The sequence below is a fragment of the Cavia porcellus genome, unplaced genomic scaffold, assembly GCF_034190915.1.
Source record: "Cavia porcellus strain 051 isolate PalLab524CR breed Dunkin Hartley unplaced genomic scaffold, mCavPor4.1 scaffold_3, whole genome shotgun sequence".
Taxonomy (NCBI): domain Eukaryota; kingdom Metazoa; phylum Chordata; class Mammalia; order Rodentia; family Caviidae; genus Cavia; species Cavia porcellus.
In genome coordinates, this window is record NW_026947486.1 from 20,859,799 (window position 1) to 20,877,077 (window position 17,279).

General features: G+C 38.8%; 1 long non-coding RNA gene across 1 annotated transcript in view; it reads left to right on the forward strand.

The window, feature by feature from the left end:
• The first annotated feature begins 395 nt into the window (after window positions 1-395).
• LOC106025881 (uncharacterized) overlaps window positions 396-17,279 on the forward strand; it is a 40,368-nt gene continuing 23,484 nt past the window's right edge. Inside the window, exon 1 of the long non-coding RNA XR_001199471.3 lies at window positions 396-533. This is a non-coding gene — a long non-coding RNA (uncharacterized LOC106025881). The remainder of the gene's footprint in view (window positions 534-17,279) is intronic.

Sequence of the window (17,279 nt, forward strand, 5' to 3'; positions counted from 1 at the left end):
CACAGCACAATAGATGCCGATGGAATGCATGCTCACGTAGCTATCAATAGGCCAAATCAATTTTAAACTAAATCAATGAATAACTTTTGCACTTTTCCACAAGAGATGAACTAAATGGAATGCTGGACTTTGACTTCTTTAGTCACTTAAATAGTTTCAAATATGACATTACTATTTTGTTTTCTTTTTTTTTCCTTTCATTAAAGGAGAGTAAAACAGAACAGCAAAATAAAACAAAACAGCAATAGGGCCGTAGGAAATCCACAATTGTTACTATGCTGCAAATTGTTATCCTCTAAATAGTTGCCCAGATTACTGGCTCCAGGCCTGCAAAGTCAATCAAACAACAAAAATGTCAAGTTACTTCCCTACTTCAGTTATTATCATCTCAGCTGTGTTGCAACTGGTTGCTTACAGGTATGAGGGAGGGAGCGGGAGGTGGAGACAGCTTCCTTGCTGCTTCTCTCTGGCTCACAGGACCTCCTCTGGCACAAAGGCAGGCTACATGGCTTCCCTCTGCTTCTCCCCAGCTGGTATGGCCTCTACTGGCGCACGGTGATTGGGTGGGGGCTGCATCACTTCCTGGCTGTTGCTCCCTATCCAGCAGGGCCATCGCATCACCCCTCATTTTCTTATTTTTGCTGAATTCCTGAATTATCTGTCTCCAGGGGTTTCAACCCTCAGTTCTGATCCTTCCTGTGTCCAGGTACCCTTCTTTCTCCTCCTTCTCTTCCTCATATTCCTGTCTTCCAGGGTCTGAACACAAAACTTGGAGAGGTTCTTTCTCTGCTTATCATTCTGCCATTTTCCTGGAAGTTGACATTACTATTTTAGCTAATATACAACTAGTAGAATGCTTTAAAACAATATATTTAAATGATACTGAATTTGTTTGTTGTGTTACTTGGAGGATCTCTGTGGTTAATTTTTGTCTGGTACTTAAAATTATTATTAAATAGGTTCAGAGGATTTAATCTGTTGTGGGCTTTGAGCAGTCTATTTATTTCCTCATGTGGCTAAAAAAAGAGACACATACTAAAAATTAGTGTTCAGGTGGTCATAGTGGCACACTGCCTGTAATTCTAGCACTCAGGAGGCTGAGGCAGGAGGATTGCTGTGAGTTTGAGGTCAGCCTGGACTACATAGTGAGTCTAGGCTAGCCTGAACTACACAGCAAGACTCTGTCTCAAAATAAAATAAAGTAAAAATGAAAATAAAAATTAGTGTTCATATGCCTGAAGATGTACATTAACATAGAAGTCCATGTAGTGATTAGGGTTTTGGTTTGTTTCTTCTTGTGAAGCTAAAACTGTAATGTTCTTTGTGTACTTTTAGTATCATCTTGGTAAATTCATGCTAAATTATGTGCCTAACAGTTAAATACATATTTTAGGTGAAACGCAATTATAAGTTAAAAAGAAGACAAACTGAAGACACATGTGATATTGTTGTAATTAAACTTTGATTTCTTAAATTCTTTCAAAAAATCTTTACAGTTTTCTTTGAAGAAATCATTCTGTGCCATTTGTTAAATATATTTATAGGAAGTTATAAGTGATATCTGAAAAACTCTTCATGTTCTGCTTAGAGCTGATAGAGGGCTGTGTGTTTTCATATATTGACTTTGTCTAGCAACCTTGCTAAACTTGCTTTTTCTACTAATTTATCTCCATATTTTTCTGGATTTTCTAAATATACACCCATACTGTATAAAATAATAATACTATGTATCTTCTTTTTGAATATGTATACTTTTCTTTTCCTTAAGACATCCACTAGCCCTGATGTACAGAGTTAAGTTACCTAGAAGATATGATAGTAAATATGCTTGTCATATTCCTCATTTCAACAGGAATATTTTAAACACGGTACTGTAATGAATACTATGGGGCTTTTACACATAGATACTTTTATTTTGTCTTTGTGATACAGTCTTGCCATGCAGTTCAGGCTGTCCTTGAGCTCACTTTGTAGCCCAGGCTGGTCTTGAACTCTCAATGGTCCTCCTGCCTCAGCCTCTTGCATGCTGGGATTACAGGCATGTGGCCACCATGTCTGGATCACATAGATACTTTCTATTAGAATAAGAAAGTTTTTATTTATTTCTAGCTTTCCAAGAGTACTTATCATGGATATATGTTGAATTTTATCATATGTTCTACATCTGTTAAGGTATATATTTATTAATCTCTAGTGTTGCAATCCTAAACTTATCCCAATTTGTCTTATTTCCATATATTTTATTTTTTATTTATGAGTGACATTGTTCTATACTATTTAAATATACTCTTCTTGTGAGTCATTGGTAAAACGGTTGGATATACCTTTTCTTTTTTCTGTTTTATGGTAGAACTCATCTATCATTGGAATTATTTCTAACATGTTTGGTAGAGTTTGCTAGTGAAGCCCTTGGGCTCTGGAGTTCACTTTATAGGACAATTTAAAATTAGTGATTTATTTTCTGTAGTAGTAATGAGACTATTTCAAAATTCTGTTTTTTCTTCAGTCTATTTATGTAAGTTTCATTTTACTAGGACTTGGTCCATGTCATCTAAACTTTCATTACACATAGTTGTTAATAATCTACCCTGTCCTCTTATTGCCTGAAAGACCTGTAACAATACTGCATTACCACAAGGCTTACAAGAAGTGAGCCCAGAAAAGGGGTTTAGGTCTTTCGCATGGCTGGGAGTTTCTAGAAGCTCCTGATTGTCCAGGAAACTTAGCCCAGGGTAGGAGTTGGCACATGGAGTTAGTGGGACAGTGTTCCAAGAGGAGCCCATTCCTGGAGATCTAGTGGCAGTTGATTTTGGTCTAGGGCACTCTGGTTGACTTATGGGACCAGGCAGCATGATCATACTCCCTCCCCCAAAGTTCTAACAGGAGGAAGCTTTTGGCACAAGGGTTACCAGAGACCCCTCAAGCATTTACCCAACTCTTTCTCTTTGCTGGTAGCTCCACAGACTTTCAAGCTGCCCCTGGGCACTGCCAGGGTTTAAGGGTTTGGGATTTAAGGCTCTTGTTCAGTAGTTTATGCCTCTTACATTTGTATGGGTGGTGATACCTGTAGGAATGCCCTTGTGGTGCTTTAGTTTCCTCATCCTAGAAGGAGGAGCTGGATTCTGCCCCTGGGCTGTGCCACTTCAACTGGACCAGAGGTCAAATCTTCATCCCACCCTCAGCCTTGGGAACCTAAGGGGGAGAGAAAGATCCAGCTTAGACTGAAGAGGGCTGATAAGATGGGAAAAGGGACAAAGATGGGAAAGAGGATGTGCCAATTCAGGGAGCACTGCCCCTCCAGATCTGGGTCCGGACTGACCCCAGTAGAGCTAGAGCCACATCCTTTGCAAGAAGGAGCAGGAACTGAGAGACGGAGACTGGGGCAGACTGGAGACAGGTTCGGCTGCTGGAATGATGAGTGGTCACCATCTCTACCTGTATTCCCCAGGATCCTTTCTCTGCTGTGAGGGGACATTTCACAGCTTCTGACCATTTCTTGACTTGGCAACTTTTTAGCCCCTGCAGCATAAGAAGAGACTACATAGATAAAGGTAATGATGAGGAAGGAGATGAAGGATGTACAAGAAATGCAAAGCCAGTATTCTATGGATGTTAAGCAGGGTACAAAGTACTCTCCCTAGAAGCCTCTGCTAGAGTGCAGTGTATAGTACCCTGGGTGGGAATCAAAAGAACTGAGTTGGCTCTTTGTTTCATTTTTTAAACGCTATGTTTCAACATTTAGCACGTAGATGATATTTCGTTTTTAGTTTTGTTGCCTGTAAAATGTAGATAATTCCTATCTCAGAGGGGTTCCATATGATTTAAGTGAGATAAAAAGCGTGAACATGCAAAGAGTAGAGCTAGAACTGTCCTAAAGGCATTGTAAGTGTTGCTTGCATGCATACCTGATTTTTTTGTCAGCTGGCCTAGGGCTTGCATGAATGCTTGCCCCACCTGAGGACCAACAACAGAATTACCTTACATCCCACCACATCACCTCCTGTATCTTGCCAGCTTGCTTCCTCTCTCACATTCACCATTACCTCCAGCACCAAAGAACACACTTAGGACACAAGTGAGTGTAGCCAGTGTCATACTCAAGACCCACACATGAGTCATCTCAGTCTGTGTATTGTCCAAGATGTTAACCAGAAGCATGCTTTCGAACACTGTGGGATGTGGTCTGTGTGTGTATGTGTATGTAAGATAAAGGTATAAAATATGTTTATAGAGCTAGGTGCAAGGGCACATAGCTGTAATCCCAGCTATTTTGAGGCCAACCTGGGCAGTTTCGTGAGGCCCTGTTTCCACAAAAACAAATGAACAAGAACAAAAACAGCAAATTAAACAAACGTACATGTTCTTCAAAAATTTATGGATGAATTGGCATGAAATTGTTAGTAATTTCTTCATTTCACTAGGATGACAACCAGGGAGAGACACAACTTTTACTTTTATTTTTAAAAGACAAAAAACCTAATTATTATAATTTGAGTATTTTTACCATGAGCATGTATTCCTTTAATAAAAAATCCCTTAAAGGATATGGATGATAAATATAGTGAGAGTAATGTGCTACATAATGATGTTCTGGTTGTCAGACCACAAATAATGATAATGGTTCCATAAGATTGTTGTGGAGCTGAAAAATTACCATTGCCTAGAGATTGTCATTGCCCTGTAAAGTTGTAGTGTACCCCATTACCCAGGTGTTTGTGGTGATTCTGGTGTATGCAAACCTATTGTGCTGCCAGCCAGAGAAAAGTGTAGCACGTACAATTATGTACTCTAATAATAGTCAATAAAAATAATTTTCAGTTTATCTACTCTGCTATGCCTTTATTATTATTTTAGAGTGTACTCCTACTTATAAAAACAGTTGCTGAGTACAGTGATACACACTTTAATCCCAGCTACTTTGGAGGCTGAGGTGTAAGGATTGCAAGCTCAAGGCCAGCTTGGGCAAGAGGATACTGTGTTGCAGGCAGCAGCATCTTACATCTCACATTTATCACATCTCTTGATTGCACTAAAAGCCATGTCAAGTGATTAACTTCCCCTGGCTGGGTTTCGATAAGTATACACTATGATGCTTGCACAATGATGAAGTTGGTCATTGATGTGTTTCTTCAGAAGTACCTCTTCTAAGCAATGTGTTGACTGTTGATAGATGAAACGTAGATATGAATAGATCATAGGAAGTGGATAAGACAGTTATCACCCTCAAGATTGGTCGCATGTGAAATAGCTATATCTTAGGATTATTTCTTGTAATGTGGAGTTTTAATTTTGTAATTATTTTTCACTTTTTAATTGGTTAGATTAATGGGTTTCATTTTCCATAGGTGTAGTGTGAAGGTTAAATTACTTCATGCATTCAGGCCCTCAAAACAGTGTGGCACACAAGGTTAAATAGTGCATGGTTTCTTTTATATGAGAAACCCAATATATAAATAAAATGCAAAATACGAGACAGACAATAGGAAAAAACCCAGAAAAATGTTATTGTAGTACAGCATGACCAATGTATTGAAAAGTTTATCTTGATTTAGTATAATTGCCTTATGTGTTTTTTTGGCTTGTTAATCTGGCTGTTAATCTGTATTTATGATAATCAATTTGATAAAGACATAAAATAAATTAATCTGATGCTGACCAAGAACATTTAAAAAATGGAGTTGGTAGGTAAGGGGAATAAAAGAATAGAGATGTGTTATTGTTATAGGCAGCTGAGTTAGTTAGAAATACTATAGGCAGTGAGACGGGGTTAGGTCCTGGAATGATCCAGAGCAGAAGCCCAGATACCTTGCAACTGCAGGGGAGATAGACATCTTCTGCTGTGGGCCAGGCCTCAAGACAAAGGATCAAACAAATGCACCCATATGCTAAGGAGTGATTTCTAAACGGTTTCCTATCACCCTGAGGAAGTCAGGAGTCACCTTTCCAACCCCCTAGGGAAGAGTCACTGCTCTCTAATAGTGCCCTCTTTCTGTGTGACTCACTTCCCATTTGTCCCTAATGTAATCAATTTTACCTGAACTACTAATCTTATTGGCTAACCATAGTTCTGTCCCACCTTATGCCCATCTGCCTTGTGAGTTCCCAGTTCCCACCCCCATCCAGCTTGCCCCAGGCTTTTCCTCTATAAAAGTCCCTGGAAAAGACAGAGTCCTTGCCACCCCGCTCAGGACACCTTCTGTATCTCTCTAATAGAAGCTTTCTTTCTCTCAATAAATATACTCTACTCTTAACCTCTGTTGTTCCTAAAATTCATTCTTTGATTTTAGGGAACACGAACTTGTATGGGACATAGTAGATTGGGAGTTTCATTCCCCTATCATTATGTACAAATACCAATTCCCCACAAGGGATGTAATCATTGTTTACTGCAAACATGTGCTAATAAAAATTTTAAACATATATAAAAGTGCATCACACACAGTATGCGCTCAGTAAATGTTCTCTTTAGGCTAATGATTGCGCGGAGGTGGAGGAAGACAGGCTGGCTTGATGTGATAATCTCTTTCGCCATCTTGTGGTCAGTAAAGCACAGGCCAGGAAACAACATCACTGCTAATTAACAGAGGCTTAATCTTTGTAGGTGAGTGTAGGAGTTGAGGCTCTTGTGCCATGGATGACCTATGGCCTCCAAAATTGAGAAAAGGTTTAAAGAAATAAGCAAATAAAAATATAAATATAATAGATTATAGTTAGATGTCTTTAATCCTGCTCCTGGGCCCTGACAGTTCCAAAAAGAAAGAGCAAATTGGTCCCTGTTTAATTTGGGGTCTCTCTTTATCTGACAGACTTCTTAGTTACTCACGACACAACCAATTATGTCTTTTACATAGAAAGGGAATTTTAAAAACAGTTATTGGGTGGTTCAAGGAAACCTCCAGCTGGTCAGAAAATCTGGCTTGGAGGCTAAGCAGCAGAAGTTGGTATGATCCTACCTCTAGAGACAGGCATTAATGAGGATTAGTCCAGGACTATGTCACTTGGACATCTACTACAGATGCCTGTGAAAACTCAATGGCCTTTTAAGAATAATCTGCCACTATCACAGGCGTAGATTCCACTGGATAGTTCTTACATGTTTTTTTCTCTTGCTCCAATTTAAATGAGAATATGATTGGTGGGTGCAAAGGCTCAAGCTTCTCTGCTAGGCTAAACTCTGGTTTCCCCAGGGAGGCAGAGCTCTTAATGCAAGGATTCCTAAAAAATAGAAAGGCTCTTCAGAAGAGATCAAGCAGGGCTATTCAGAGGGCAAGGAGGTAACAATGCTCTGCCTTTAGGGAGAAGACACTGAGACTGTGTGTTTCAGAGTTCCATTCCTGGCCTTTTACCAGTAGGTCTTGCCCTTTACCAGTAGGTTCTGGATACAATTGAGGCACAACTGGGAATCTAGGTCTGCCTAACTTAGGGATCATAATAAATAAATGAAGATGACCACTTTTCTTATGTAGTTGATGTAGTTGTAAGTTTTTACTGTTACTTGAGGCCCCTAATGTTGGGAGAAAGGTGCTATCTTGGGATTGTCTTGTTAAATAAAGGAGATCAAAAGAGAGGTAGTTGTACTCATATCAAATTACATGTTCATTTATGCTTTCTGTCTCCTCATCATAGAGTGACTTCCCTTTGCATCCAGTATCTGCATTCTGAGGCACAGAATAATAAGTGAGTGCCATCAGATTTTATTGTCCTACCAGATATTTTCTAGAAGCAATTTTATATTCAGTATGTACCTTCAGGAGGAACAGATGAAATATTCCAACAGTGGCATTGCTGGGTAAGAAGACGTATTGGAATTGAACTTTTACATCCAGTGGGTGACTCAGCCAGTGTCCCTGACATTTGCTTCTCCTCTTCTTTGAGGGCACGTTCCTAGGGCCATCTGTGATTGTGACTGTTGAAAGACCACCAGAGGGAGCAGGTGTGCCTCTGCTGTGGTGGAACATGCCATTTCCTGTTTGCATTTTGCTCCTGCTCTGTAAAAATGCTGCTGTTGCATAGCAACAAAGAAGCCAGTGAGGCCAGGGCCGCATGTCTCTGTGACTAACCTCCAGTAAGAAACAGACGGTAAAAGTTTGCCTTGAGATAACACCTACTGTAGTGCTTTTTAACTTACTGACCATTCCTACTATAGCCTGTGATCTCTCATCATTTGGGGGTCCCAGGGCCGCTCACAGGTTCAGTGAATTTGCAAGGACTCATGGGACTCATCATATCACTACACTCATGGCAAAGGTTATTAATAGCAGAAGGATATACAATAAGATTAATCAGAAAAAACGGGCATAATGTGAGAAAAAAAAGGCATACTGTGGGGTCTGGAGAAGTATGCAAAGCTTCCTTATGATCTTTCTTTATGGGGTCACAACTACAGTCTCTAGAATGTGTAAATGGATAATATGTAGGCAATTCTTTTGTTGAAGGAGGCACAGTTAATGGTTAAGGTTGTTCTTGGGGACTGTTCACTAGTCACTCTCTGCTTATCATGTACTACAATTTTGGGTTTTTAGAAGAAAGCAGGTATTCAGCATAGACTACAATATATAAAGTGGCTAGGCACATGAAACCACCCTTATCAATTAGGGAGCATATCAGGTACTATAGCAATTTTCTAATGCAAACATAAATTATCCTGGAGTTCTGTAGGTCAGAGGGACAACATTGATCTCACCGGTTAAAATCAAGGTGTTGATAGAGCCGTGTTCCTTTTTGGAGACTCTAGGGTAGAATCCATTTCTTGTTCATTTCAGTTGGAAGAATTCAGCTCCTTGAGACTATAGGAGGAAAGCCTGTTTTCTTCTTGGCAATAAACTGAAGGCCACCACATTCCTCATTTTATGGTTCCTTCTCTATCTTCAAAGCCAGAACAGTGAGTTGAATTCTTTTCAACTCATATCTGTCTAGCCTGGGAAAAATTCTCCCACTGTTAAGAACTCAAGTGATTAGACTGGGCACATCCAGGATAATTTCTCCATTGAAATTCTCCTAATCCTAGTTCCCTTTTCTATGTAAAGCAATGTGTTCAAAGGTTCTGGGGATTAAGATGTGTACATATTTGAGGGACAAGTATTCTGCCTACTAAAATGCCAAGTCTTCCAGACACCAAAGATCAGCCTTGAAAACATGCCTGCCTGTAGATAACAGTTTCAGGCCTGCTATGGTAACTGTGCTTTACAGTGCATATAAAGCAAGGTGACATTATGAGTGATAAGTGACCCTACATTCCAAAAGCATGTAGCCCCTCTCATGTTTGTAATGCCTTGGACTTCATAGGCAACTACAGCCAGCAATGGGCCCACAAAGAAGTTTTATAACCCAGATTCCAGTGTAACATACACAGTGATTTTAGGACAGGCAGGAATATTTCCTTTTCCTTCAAAGCTTGACAGGAGCCAAAATCAAGAAAACTATTAGGTCACGGTGATAATTATTAGCATAGAGCTTGCATAAAACAGATTCCATTTGAAATTCTTAGCTGTGTACCAAGAGCAGATTATTTATTTTCTGTGATTCTTATATCCCCATCTGCTCCCCTGTATAAACTTACTATGATACAGATTTAAATGAGAAAATGCATACAAGGTGTATGTAAGGTAATATCCTTCAGGCCAGGATGGCTAGCATGTGAGGAGCTGGAACATCCAAAGCAGCTATAACAAGGCTAAAAGCTCCCGTTTTCACATGGAGCTTCTTTTTGTGGGACATAGGAAAGAGGAAGGTGTTAACTTTTAGGAACTTACTATCTGTTGAACTCTTATCTATTCATTGACAAACTTATTTTTCTTTCTTAAGAAATTGTGAATTATTAACCTTTGTTTTCCACCCTTGCTCCAGTTTGCCCTTGTACTCCTGGCCCCATGCAGTCACGGGGAGTCCAAGGCTCTTGTGTGAAGGTAGAGTTATTTCAACAGAAATGCAAATTGAGCCAAAGAGCCCAGGATCAGTGTTTAAACAGAAGAGAGTTTAGGAAAGTTACACCAAGAGATAGAACTGAAAGGCTTTTTCAGTGCTTGATCTTAAGCCTTCTGAATAACAAGAGATAAGGACCTAGCTTATCAAGAGGCCTAGAAAATTATGAGGCTTTTCTAAGGGTCTTCCAGACATCCCGAACTAGATAAAGATGCCACATGTTGATCCCACATGAGAAAGGAAGAGAAATAATGATGACATTCAAGGCCAAGGGACTTCAATCTGTATTTTTTCAGACTCTATTGAAGCCTTAAGAAGAATCTCAATCTCTCTTCCCCAACTCTTTTTCTCTTTCTCCTCCCCTTCCCCCATTCCTTCCACTTCCACCTACTTTGTTGTGTTTTTTTTTTTTTTTTTTTTTTTTTTTTTGGTACCAGGGATTGAACTCACAACCTTGTGCTTTCCAGGCAGGCACTTAGGCCACTGAGCTAAACCCCTGGCCCACTTCCACCTTCTTTTCACCTTCTTCTTTTCTCTTTCCCTTTCCTTAGCATTTCTCTCACCTAGGTTTGGGCTCATTTTTACCTTCAAACATCAGGCATATGTCTTGGAGGGTTAAAAATGCCACTCAAATACCTTTTACCCTGGGCTTTGGTATTAAGGGAAAAGAAGCGGGGGAGGGAGAATCTGTTGAGTTTGTTCATGGACAGCCCAGCACCAACTGTAGGGTAGGAAAAGTTGTAAGCAAAAGCCTGTACTATTTTACTAAAGACTTCTTGTTTCCTTAGTGTGAGTCTTCAACCAAACAATTCAGAACCTCTGAGAAAAAGCACTGTCCTATTTTCTTGGTAGTGACTATCAGGTGAAGACTCTTACTGAAATAAGGTCTCCTGACAGCAGGGGACAATGTCTAAGTCACAAGTAAATAGAGTAGCCCAACACACTCAGTGACAGAACTGCTTGCTCTGGATCATATGTTCACTGAGAGATAGGTTCTTCTGCTTTTGGTGGAAGCATGCCTGGCCAATGTTGTGAACAAGCAGTGTCAGAATTGAAATCTGAGGGATTACAACTGAGGTGAATCAAAATATGTCCAACCCCTCTGCCTGAAAGTATTAACGTTCTATGACTACTAGCTTAACAACCTTCTGATTTTTGTGAGGCTTTCTACAGCCACTAAAGAAAACAGAAAAATGCCCTGAGCACACAGTGTATCATGGTTAAAAGTAATTGAATATTGTTACTCTACCTGGGTTGAACGGATACACGACGGGGGATCCTGAGTGCCACTGAATTACAGGCAAAGTGTTGCGTACCATGTGTTTTTGTGTGTTTTTCAAGAGAGAGGAGTTGTAGTATGATCAGATTCTCAGAGAGTTCTACAACTTCAGAGATTTTAGCAGAAGGGAGTCCTGGGTCTATGCTGTATTAATTGTGAGCCATATGAAAATTCATTTACAATCCCCAAGTCATAGTTCTTCTGCCTATGGACTGGAAAAAATAATGCCCAACATGCAGTGGTAGTGTGAAGAATTAATTAGAAGTTGATTTGTAAACAAATTGATTTTTAAATGACATGTATCCATTTTCCCCAAAATGAATAGGACAATCAGTTGATTTTTGGGACATCAGAGATACACATTTGCCAAAACTGCATGTGTACAGAGTTTATATGTGGCATAATGATGTGTTTACTATGACATTTTTCAAGGAATCATTTTCATAGATTATTTGGTATTTTGTGCTTTAAAATGATGACGATGATGATAATGACAATTCCTTGTACTTCCATAGCCTGTATTCTTTTCATTTATCTCATCAGTTGTTGACAAAGGCCTCCTCGTACTCTTGTAAATGAAATGAGGCTATTGCTGGGTCCGCAGTGTTTGGTTGCCATGGTTTGAATTCGTTTTATAAGCTGTTGCTTGGCAATCCCACGCGTCAGCTGGCACTTTTCCTCAGCACTCTCACCATATGCTGTCTGAAGTATAATGAGACTGAAGCTGGGCAAAGGAGGACAGCAGTCCCCAAGCACTTTCTGTCTTCCCACACAGCACTGTTTATTTCCATAATACCTGATAAACGTGTTCAGAGTAGAGCAGTGAAGTGGTGATGAACATGGGATTCAGAGTTGCACAGACTTGGGTTCAAATTCTGGCTCAGAGTTCGGCTTGGTTTGGCTTTTAACCTGTCAGTTAGAAACCTGGGTCTGGTCTCCCCATGTATCAATGGGGGTAATTACACCCAGTTTTGGGCATGGTTGCAAGACTTGGAGGGGAAAATCCATTTAAATCAACTGTACACAGTAGGTACTCAGTAACTATAACCTGTATTGATAAAAGTGATAGAAGATGGGGGAAATAAATTTTATTTTATATAAATACATATAAAAATGTACATGCACAAACATAAATTTTCCTGTTCTATAATAAAATGCTGACACAGCAGTCAGTTTGGATTTAATTTGTATGGTTGTGGCCCATTTTCCTTTATATGTAGTATGAGTGGGTCCACTGGAATTCTGTAGTGTAAAGTAGAAATTTATAAATAAGCATCAGGACCAAGGAAGACAACAGGGATGTTGTGACCAAGGAGACAAGTATGGGTGCTGAAAACAGAAAATATCAGTAGATACCCACTCCAGGCAATGGCTGGGTAGGTGTTGTGTATTTGAAGGGGATGTTAAGAATTCCTTTGAGGACTAATGGATTTCAACTGTCAATCAGGGATATTTACCCACAATAGCAGGCACTCTGATTAGCTTTCAGTAAAAATATGTTCTATCTGTTTTACATTGCAATTTGGACCATCATTTTTGTTCCCCCACTATCTGACAATGTCCAGTTGAAGGCTTCTACAGGTACAGTGCCCCAAAACATAGTGCCTTCTCTAAAAATTAGATGAAAAAATTTTAGAATGTTTATGTTGTACATGTACCAGAAGAGAAAATTAGAGATAATACCCCACAACTTTCAAAGGAGGATCGATCCTGTTGACAGAAGTATTTGGGGGAGGGGTAGGTTAGATACAAAGGCATCAATCTCAATATCATTCATGACCTGTCGTACTTCTGAAGAGAGTTTTCAGTAGTGGATGGAGTGCACAAGTTTGGAGGTATAAGCTAGAAGAGACTTAAATATCCCAGCAAGAGCAAGTAGAGAGATTGAGAGGACCTACCTAAAATCCCTGAGGGAGAGACTGAAGCCAAAGGGAATGAGTGAAGGCAGTTTGGGAGATGGTATAGGTGCTGAGAAGGAAAGCAATGTAGTCACTGGAGACTGAAAAGATAGACTCTGGAGAAGAAATTCCACGGGGTCAACCCTTCTAACACATGTCCCCTTAAAAAAAATCTTCATTCAAAAATAAATAAATAAAACAACTTTTAAAGCTGGGAATTTAGCTCAGTGGCATAAGCACCTGCCTTGCAAGCAGGCAGTTGTGAGTTCGATCCCCGGTACCGATAAAAAGGAAAAAGACAAAAAAAAATCTTCATTCAATTCTATAATGCTCACTATTTGATGGGAATGGATTATCTATGGTAACTGTGAACAAAATTTTGCTTTAAGATTTAGATCTAGAGAAGAACAGCCTGTGGGGCAGGAAAGCTAACATGTGGCATATGCATATGTATATCTATCTATCTATCTATCTATCTATCTATCTATCTATCTATCTAGAGACTTTGGTGTGAATGAAGGGCATCTTTGCATGTAAAAAACTGAGGCAAGTATGGAGGATATCGATTTCAGCCTAGCTAGAGGACTGCAAGCTAGAGAGGCCCGTGGAAGACTGAGATGGAGTTTCCTTTGATGAGAGCCTTAGAATCCCGAATACTCCCTTGTGCTGGCTTCTTAGAAGCACACCTGGCCTTCATTATCCCCCAGAAATGCTGCCCAGGAGGGTCAGAGCCCTGCTAGGAATAGTATTGCTAGATCCAGAGGAATAGTTTATAGGCAGAAATATGCATATATTTTGTCTTTTAAAAGCAGAGTGAACAATTATCTTACTACCAAATATCTTAGCCTAGTCAGGCTCTTACAATAAACATTTATTTCTCTTATTTCCAGAAGCTAGAAAGCCCAAGATCAAAGTGCTGAAAGTTCCTGTGACTGGTGAGGGCCCACTTCTGGTTTGCAAATGACTGTTTTCTTGTATTCTCACAAGGCAGATACCTGAGAGATCTCTCTAGGATCCACTTTATAAGGGCAGTTATATCATTAATGAAAGTTCCTTCCATCTTCATAACCTAAGGAATTATCTGGGCAGAGCTGCACCACTTAATACCATCACATTAGGAATTAGGATTTAAACACCTGAATTTGGGGATAGGGTACACAAAAATTCTTTTTTTTTTAAATCCATTTTATTCAAGGATAAAATGATAGAAAAATGAGAAGAATGAAAAAAAAAACACCAAAATCTAAAAACATATCAATCAGAGAGCAACAGTGTGCATTGTCATCCCAAAATCATTCACCCCAATCATTCACCCAAATCAGCACAAAACATCTGCATTCAATTTGTCCAAACAATACCAGCGCAAATCTTTCTCCTTAGCGAACTAAGAAAAATCAGCATTACATCTTAACTATTTTTATATACATAAACATACACATATAATGTTTTTTCTTTCAGTTTGTCACAATAATGAAACAATATTATGTTTACATATCTGTTTTATTTCACTAATGAGTATGTTCTCAAGGTGCATCTATTTACCTATAAAAGTGTCCAGTTTATCCTTCTTTGTGGCTGAGTAGTACTCCATCATATAAAACTACCACATCTTTTTTTATCCATTCGTCAGTCAAGGGGCATTTAGATTGTTTCTGATATCTGGCTATTATAAAATGTGCTGCTATAAACATGAGTGCACATGTATCAGTGTGGTATGATGTTTTTAGTTCTTTGTGGAATATACCCTGAAGGAGAATAGCTGGGTTGAATGGGACCTCCAATCCTACTTTTTTGAGGAATCTCCACACTGATTTCCACAGTGGTTGCATCAGTCTACACTCCCACCAACAGTGGAGAATGGTTCCTATTTCCCACAGCATTTGCTATTAATTGATTTCTTGATAACAGTCATTCTTTACGGGGTGAGTTGGACTATCAGTGTTGTTTTAATTTGAATCTCTTGAATGACCAGTGATATTGAACATTTTATCACATATTTCTTTGCTGTTTGTATTTCTTAATCTGAGAAGTATGTATTCATCTCAGATGCCCATTTTTGGATTGGATCTTTAAATCTGGGAGAACTGATTATTTTGAGTTATGTGTATGTTCATGATAGTAATCCTTTGTCTGAGGAACAGCTGGCAAACATTTTCTCCCATGTTGTGGGTTGGCTCTTCACTCTGTTGGTGGTTTCTCTTGCTGTGCAAATGTTTTCAGTAGGCTAAGATCACAGTTGTTGATTCTTCGTGATTGTTCCTATGCAATTGGGGTTTTGTTCATAAAGTCTTTGTCTACATCAATGTCTTAGGAGTTTACCTACTTGATCTTCCAGCAGATTTAATGTTTCTGTTTTAATATTAATACCTTTGATCCATTCTGATTTTAGCTTAGTACTTGGTGAAAGATATGGGCACAGTTTTAATCTTCAGCATGTGCACAGCCAGTTTTTCCATCACCATTTATTAAAGAAGTTATCTTTCCTCCAGTGAATGTGTTTCTTACCTTTGTGAAAGATATGGTGGCTTAGAATGTCTGCAGTTGGTTCTGCATCTTCAAATGTGTTCCATTGATTTTTGGGTCATTTTTATGCCACTAGCATGCTGTTTTTACCACAGTATCTTTATAGTATAATTTCAAGTTTGTGATGCCCCCTATGTTGTCTCTGTTGCCCAGGATTGCCTTTGCTATTCTAAGTCTCTTCTGGTTCCAGATGAATTTTAGGATTTTCTCCAATTCTGTGAGGTATGCTAATGGAATTTTGATTGGGATTGCATTGAATCTGTATAACAGTTTTGGAAGTATGGCCGTTTTCACTCTATTGGTTCTTCCTAACCAAGAGCACAGGATAACTCCCCATCTTCTGATATCCTCTTCAATCTCCTTTTTCAGAGTACTGTAATTTTCAATCTAGAGGTCTTTTACATCCTTTTTTAGATTGATTCCTAGGTATTTCATTTTTTGGGATGTTATCGTAAAAGATATTGTTTCTCTGATTTGTCTCTCAGCCAGTTTGTTATTTGTGTACAGGAAAGTTATTGATTTTTGAGTGTTGACTCTGTAAACAGCTATGTTACTGAATTTTCTTATTCAATATACAAGTCTTTTGGGGGCATTTTGTGGGTAAATAGAGTATCATGTCATCTGCAAATAACAATAATTTAATTTCTTCCTTTCTTATTTCTTTCTCTTGTCTAATTGTTCCTGCTGAAGTTTCTAGGACTATGTTGAATAAGAGTGGATACAGTGGACATCTTTGCCTTGTTCCTGATTTTAGAGTGAAAGCTTTCAGTTTTTGTCCATTTAGTATGATGCTGCCTGTTGGTTTGTCATAGATGGCTTTTATCAGATTGAGATAAAGACCATCTATTTCAATTTTCTGTGCAGTATTTTATCATGAATGGGTGCCGGACTTTTTCTAAAGCTTTTTCTGCATCTATTGAGATGATCATATGACTTAAGTCCTTGAATCTGTTAATATGGTGTATTACATATATGGGTTTTCATATATTGAACCATCCTTGTATTCTTGGAATGAATCCCACTTGATCATGGTGTACAATATTTTTGATGATTTGATGCAGTCTGTTTACCAGTATCTTATTGAGGGTTTTTGCATCAGTGTTCATTAGGGAGATTGACCTGTAATTCTCTTCCGTAGTTGGGTCCATCTCTGGTTTTGGTATCAGGGTAATGCTTGCTTCCAGAAATGAATTTGGAAGTACTGCTTCCCTTTCAATTTAATTAAAGGGTTTGAGAAGTAGTGGTGTTAGGTCTTCTCTAAAGTTCTTGTGGAATTCAGCAGTGAATCCACCAGGGCCTGAGGTTTTATGTTGATGGGTATTTAATTACATCTTTGATTTCATTTATTGATATTGGATTAGTTAGGATTTTTATATCTTCTTGATTCAGCTTTGATAATTCATATGTATCTAGGAATGGGTCCATTTTTTCTGGATTTTCCATCTTGTTAGCATACAAGTTTGTGAAGTAGGTATAAATGATATTCTGGATTTCTGCAGGGTCTGTTGTGATTTTACCCTTTTCATTTTTAATTACATGGATGTGAGTCTTTTCTTTCCTTTTTTAATAAGGTTGGGTATGAGTTTTTCAATTGTATTTAATCTTTCAAAGAGCCAACTCTTCGATTCATTGATTCTTTTTTTTTAGGTCCAGTATGT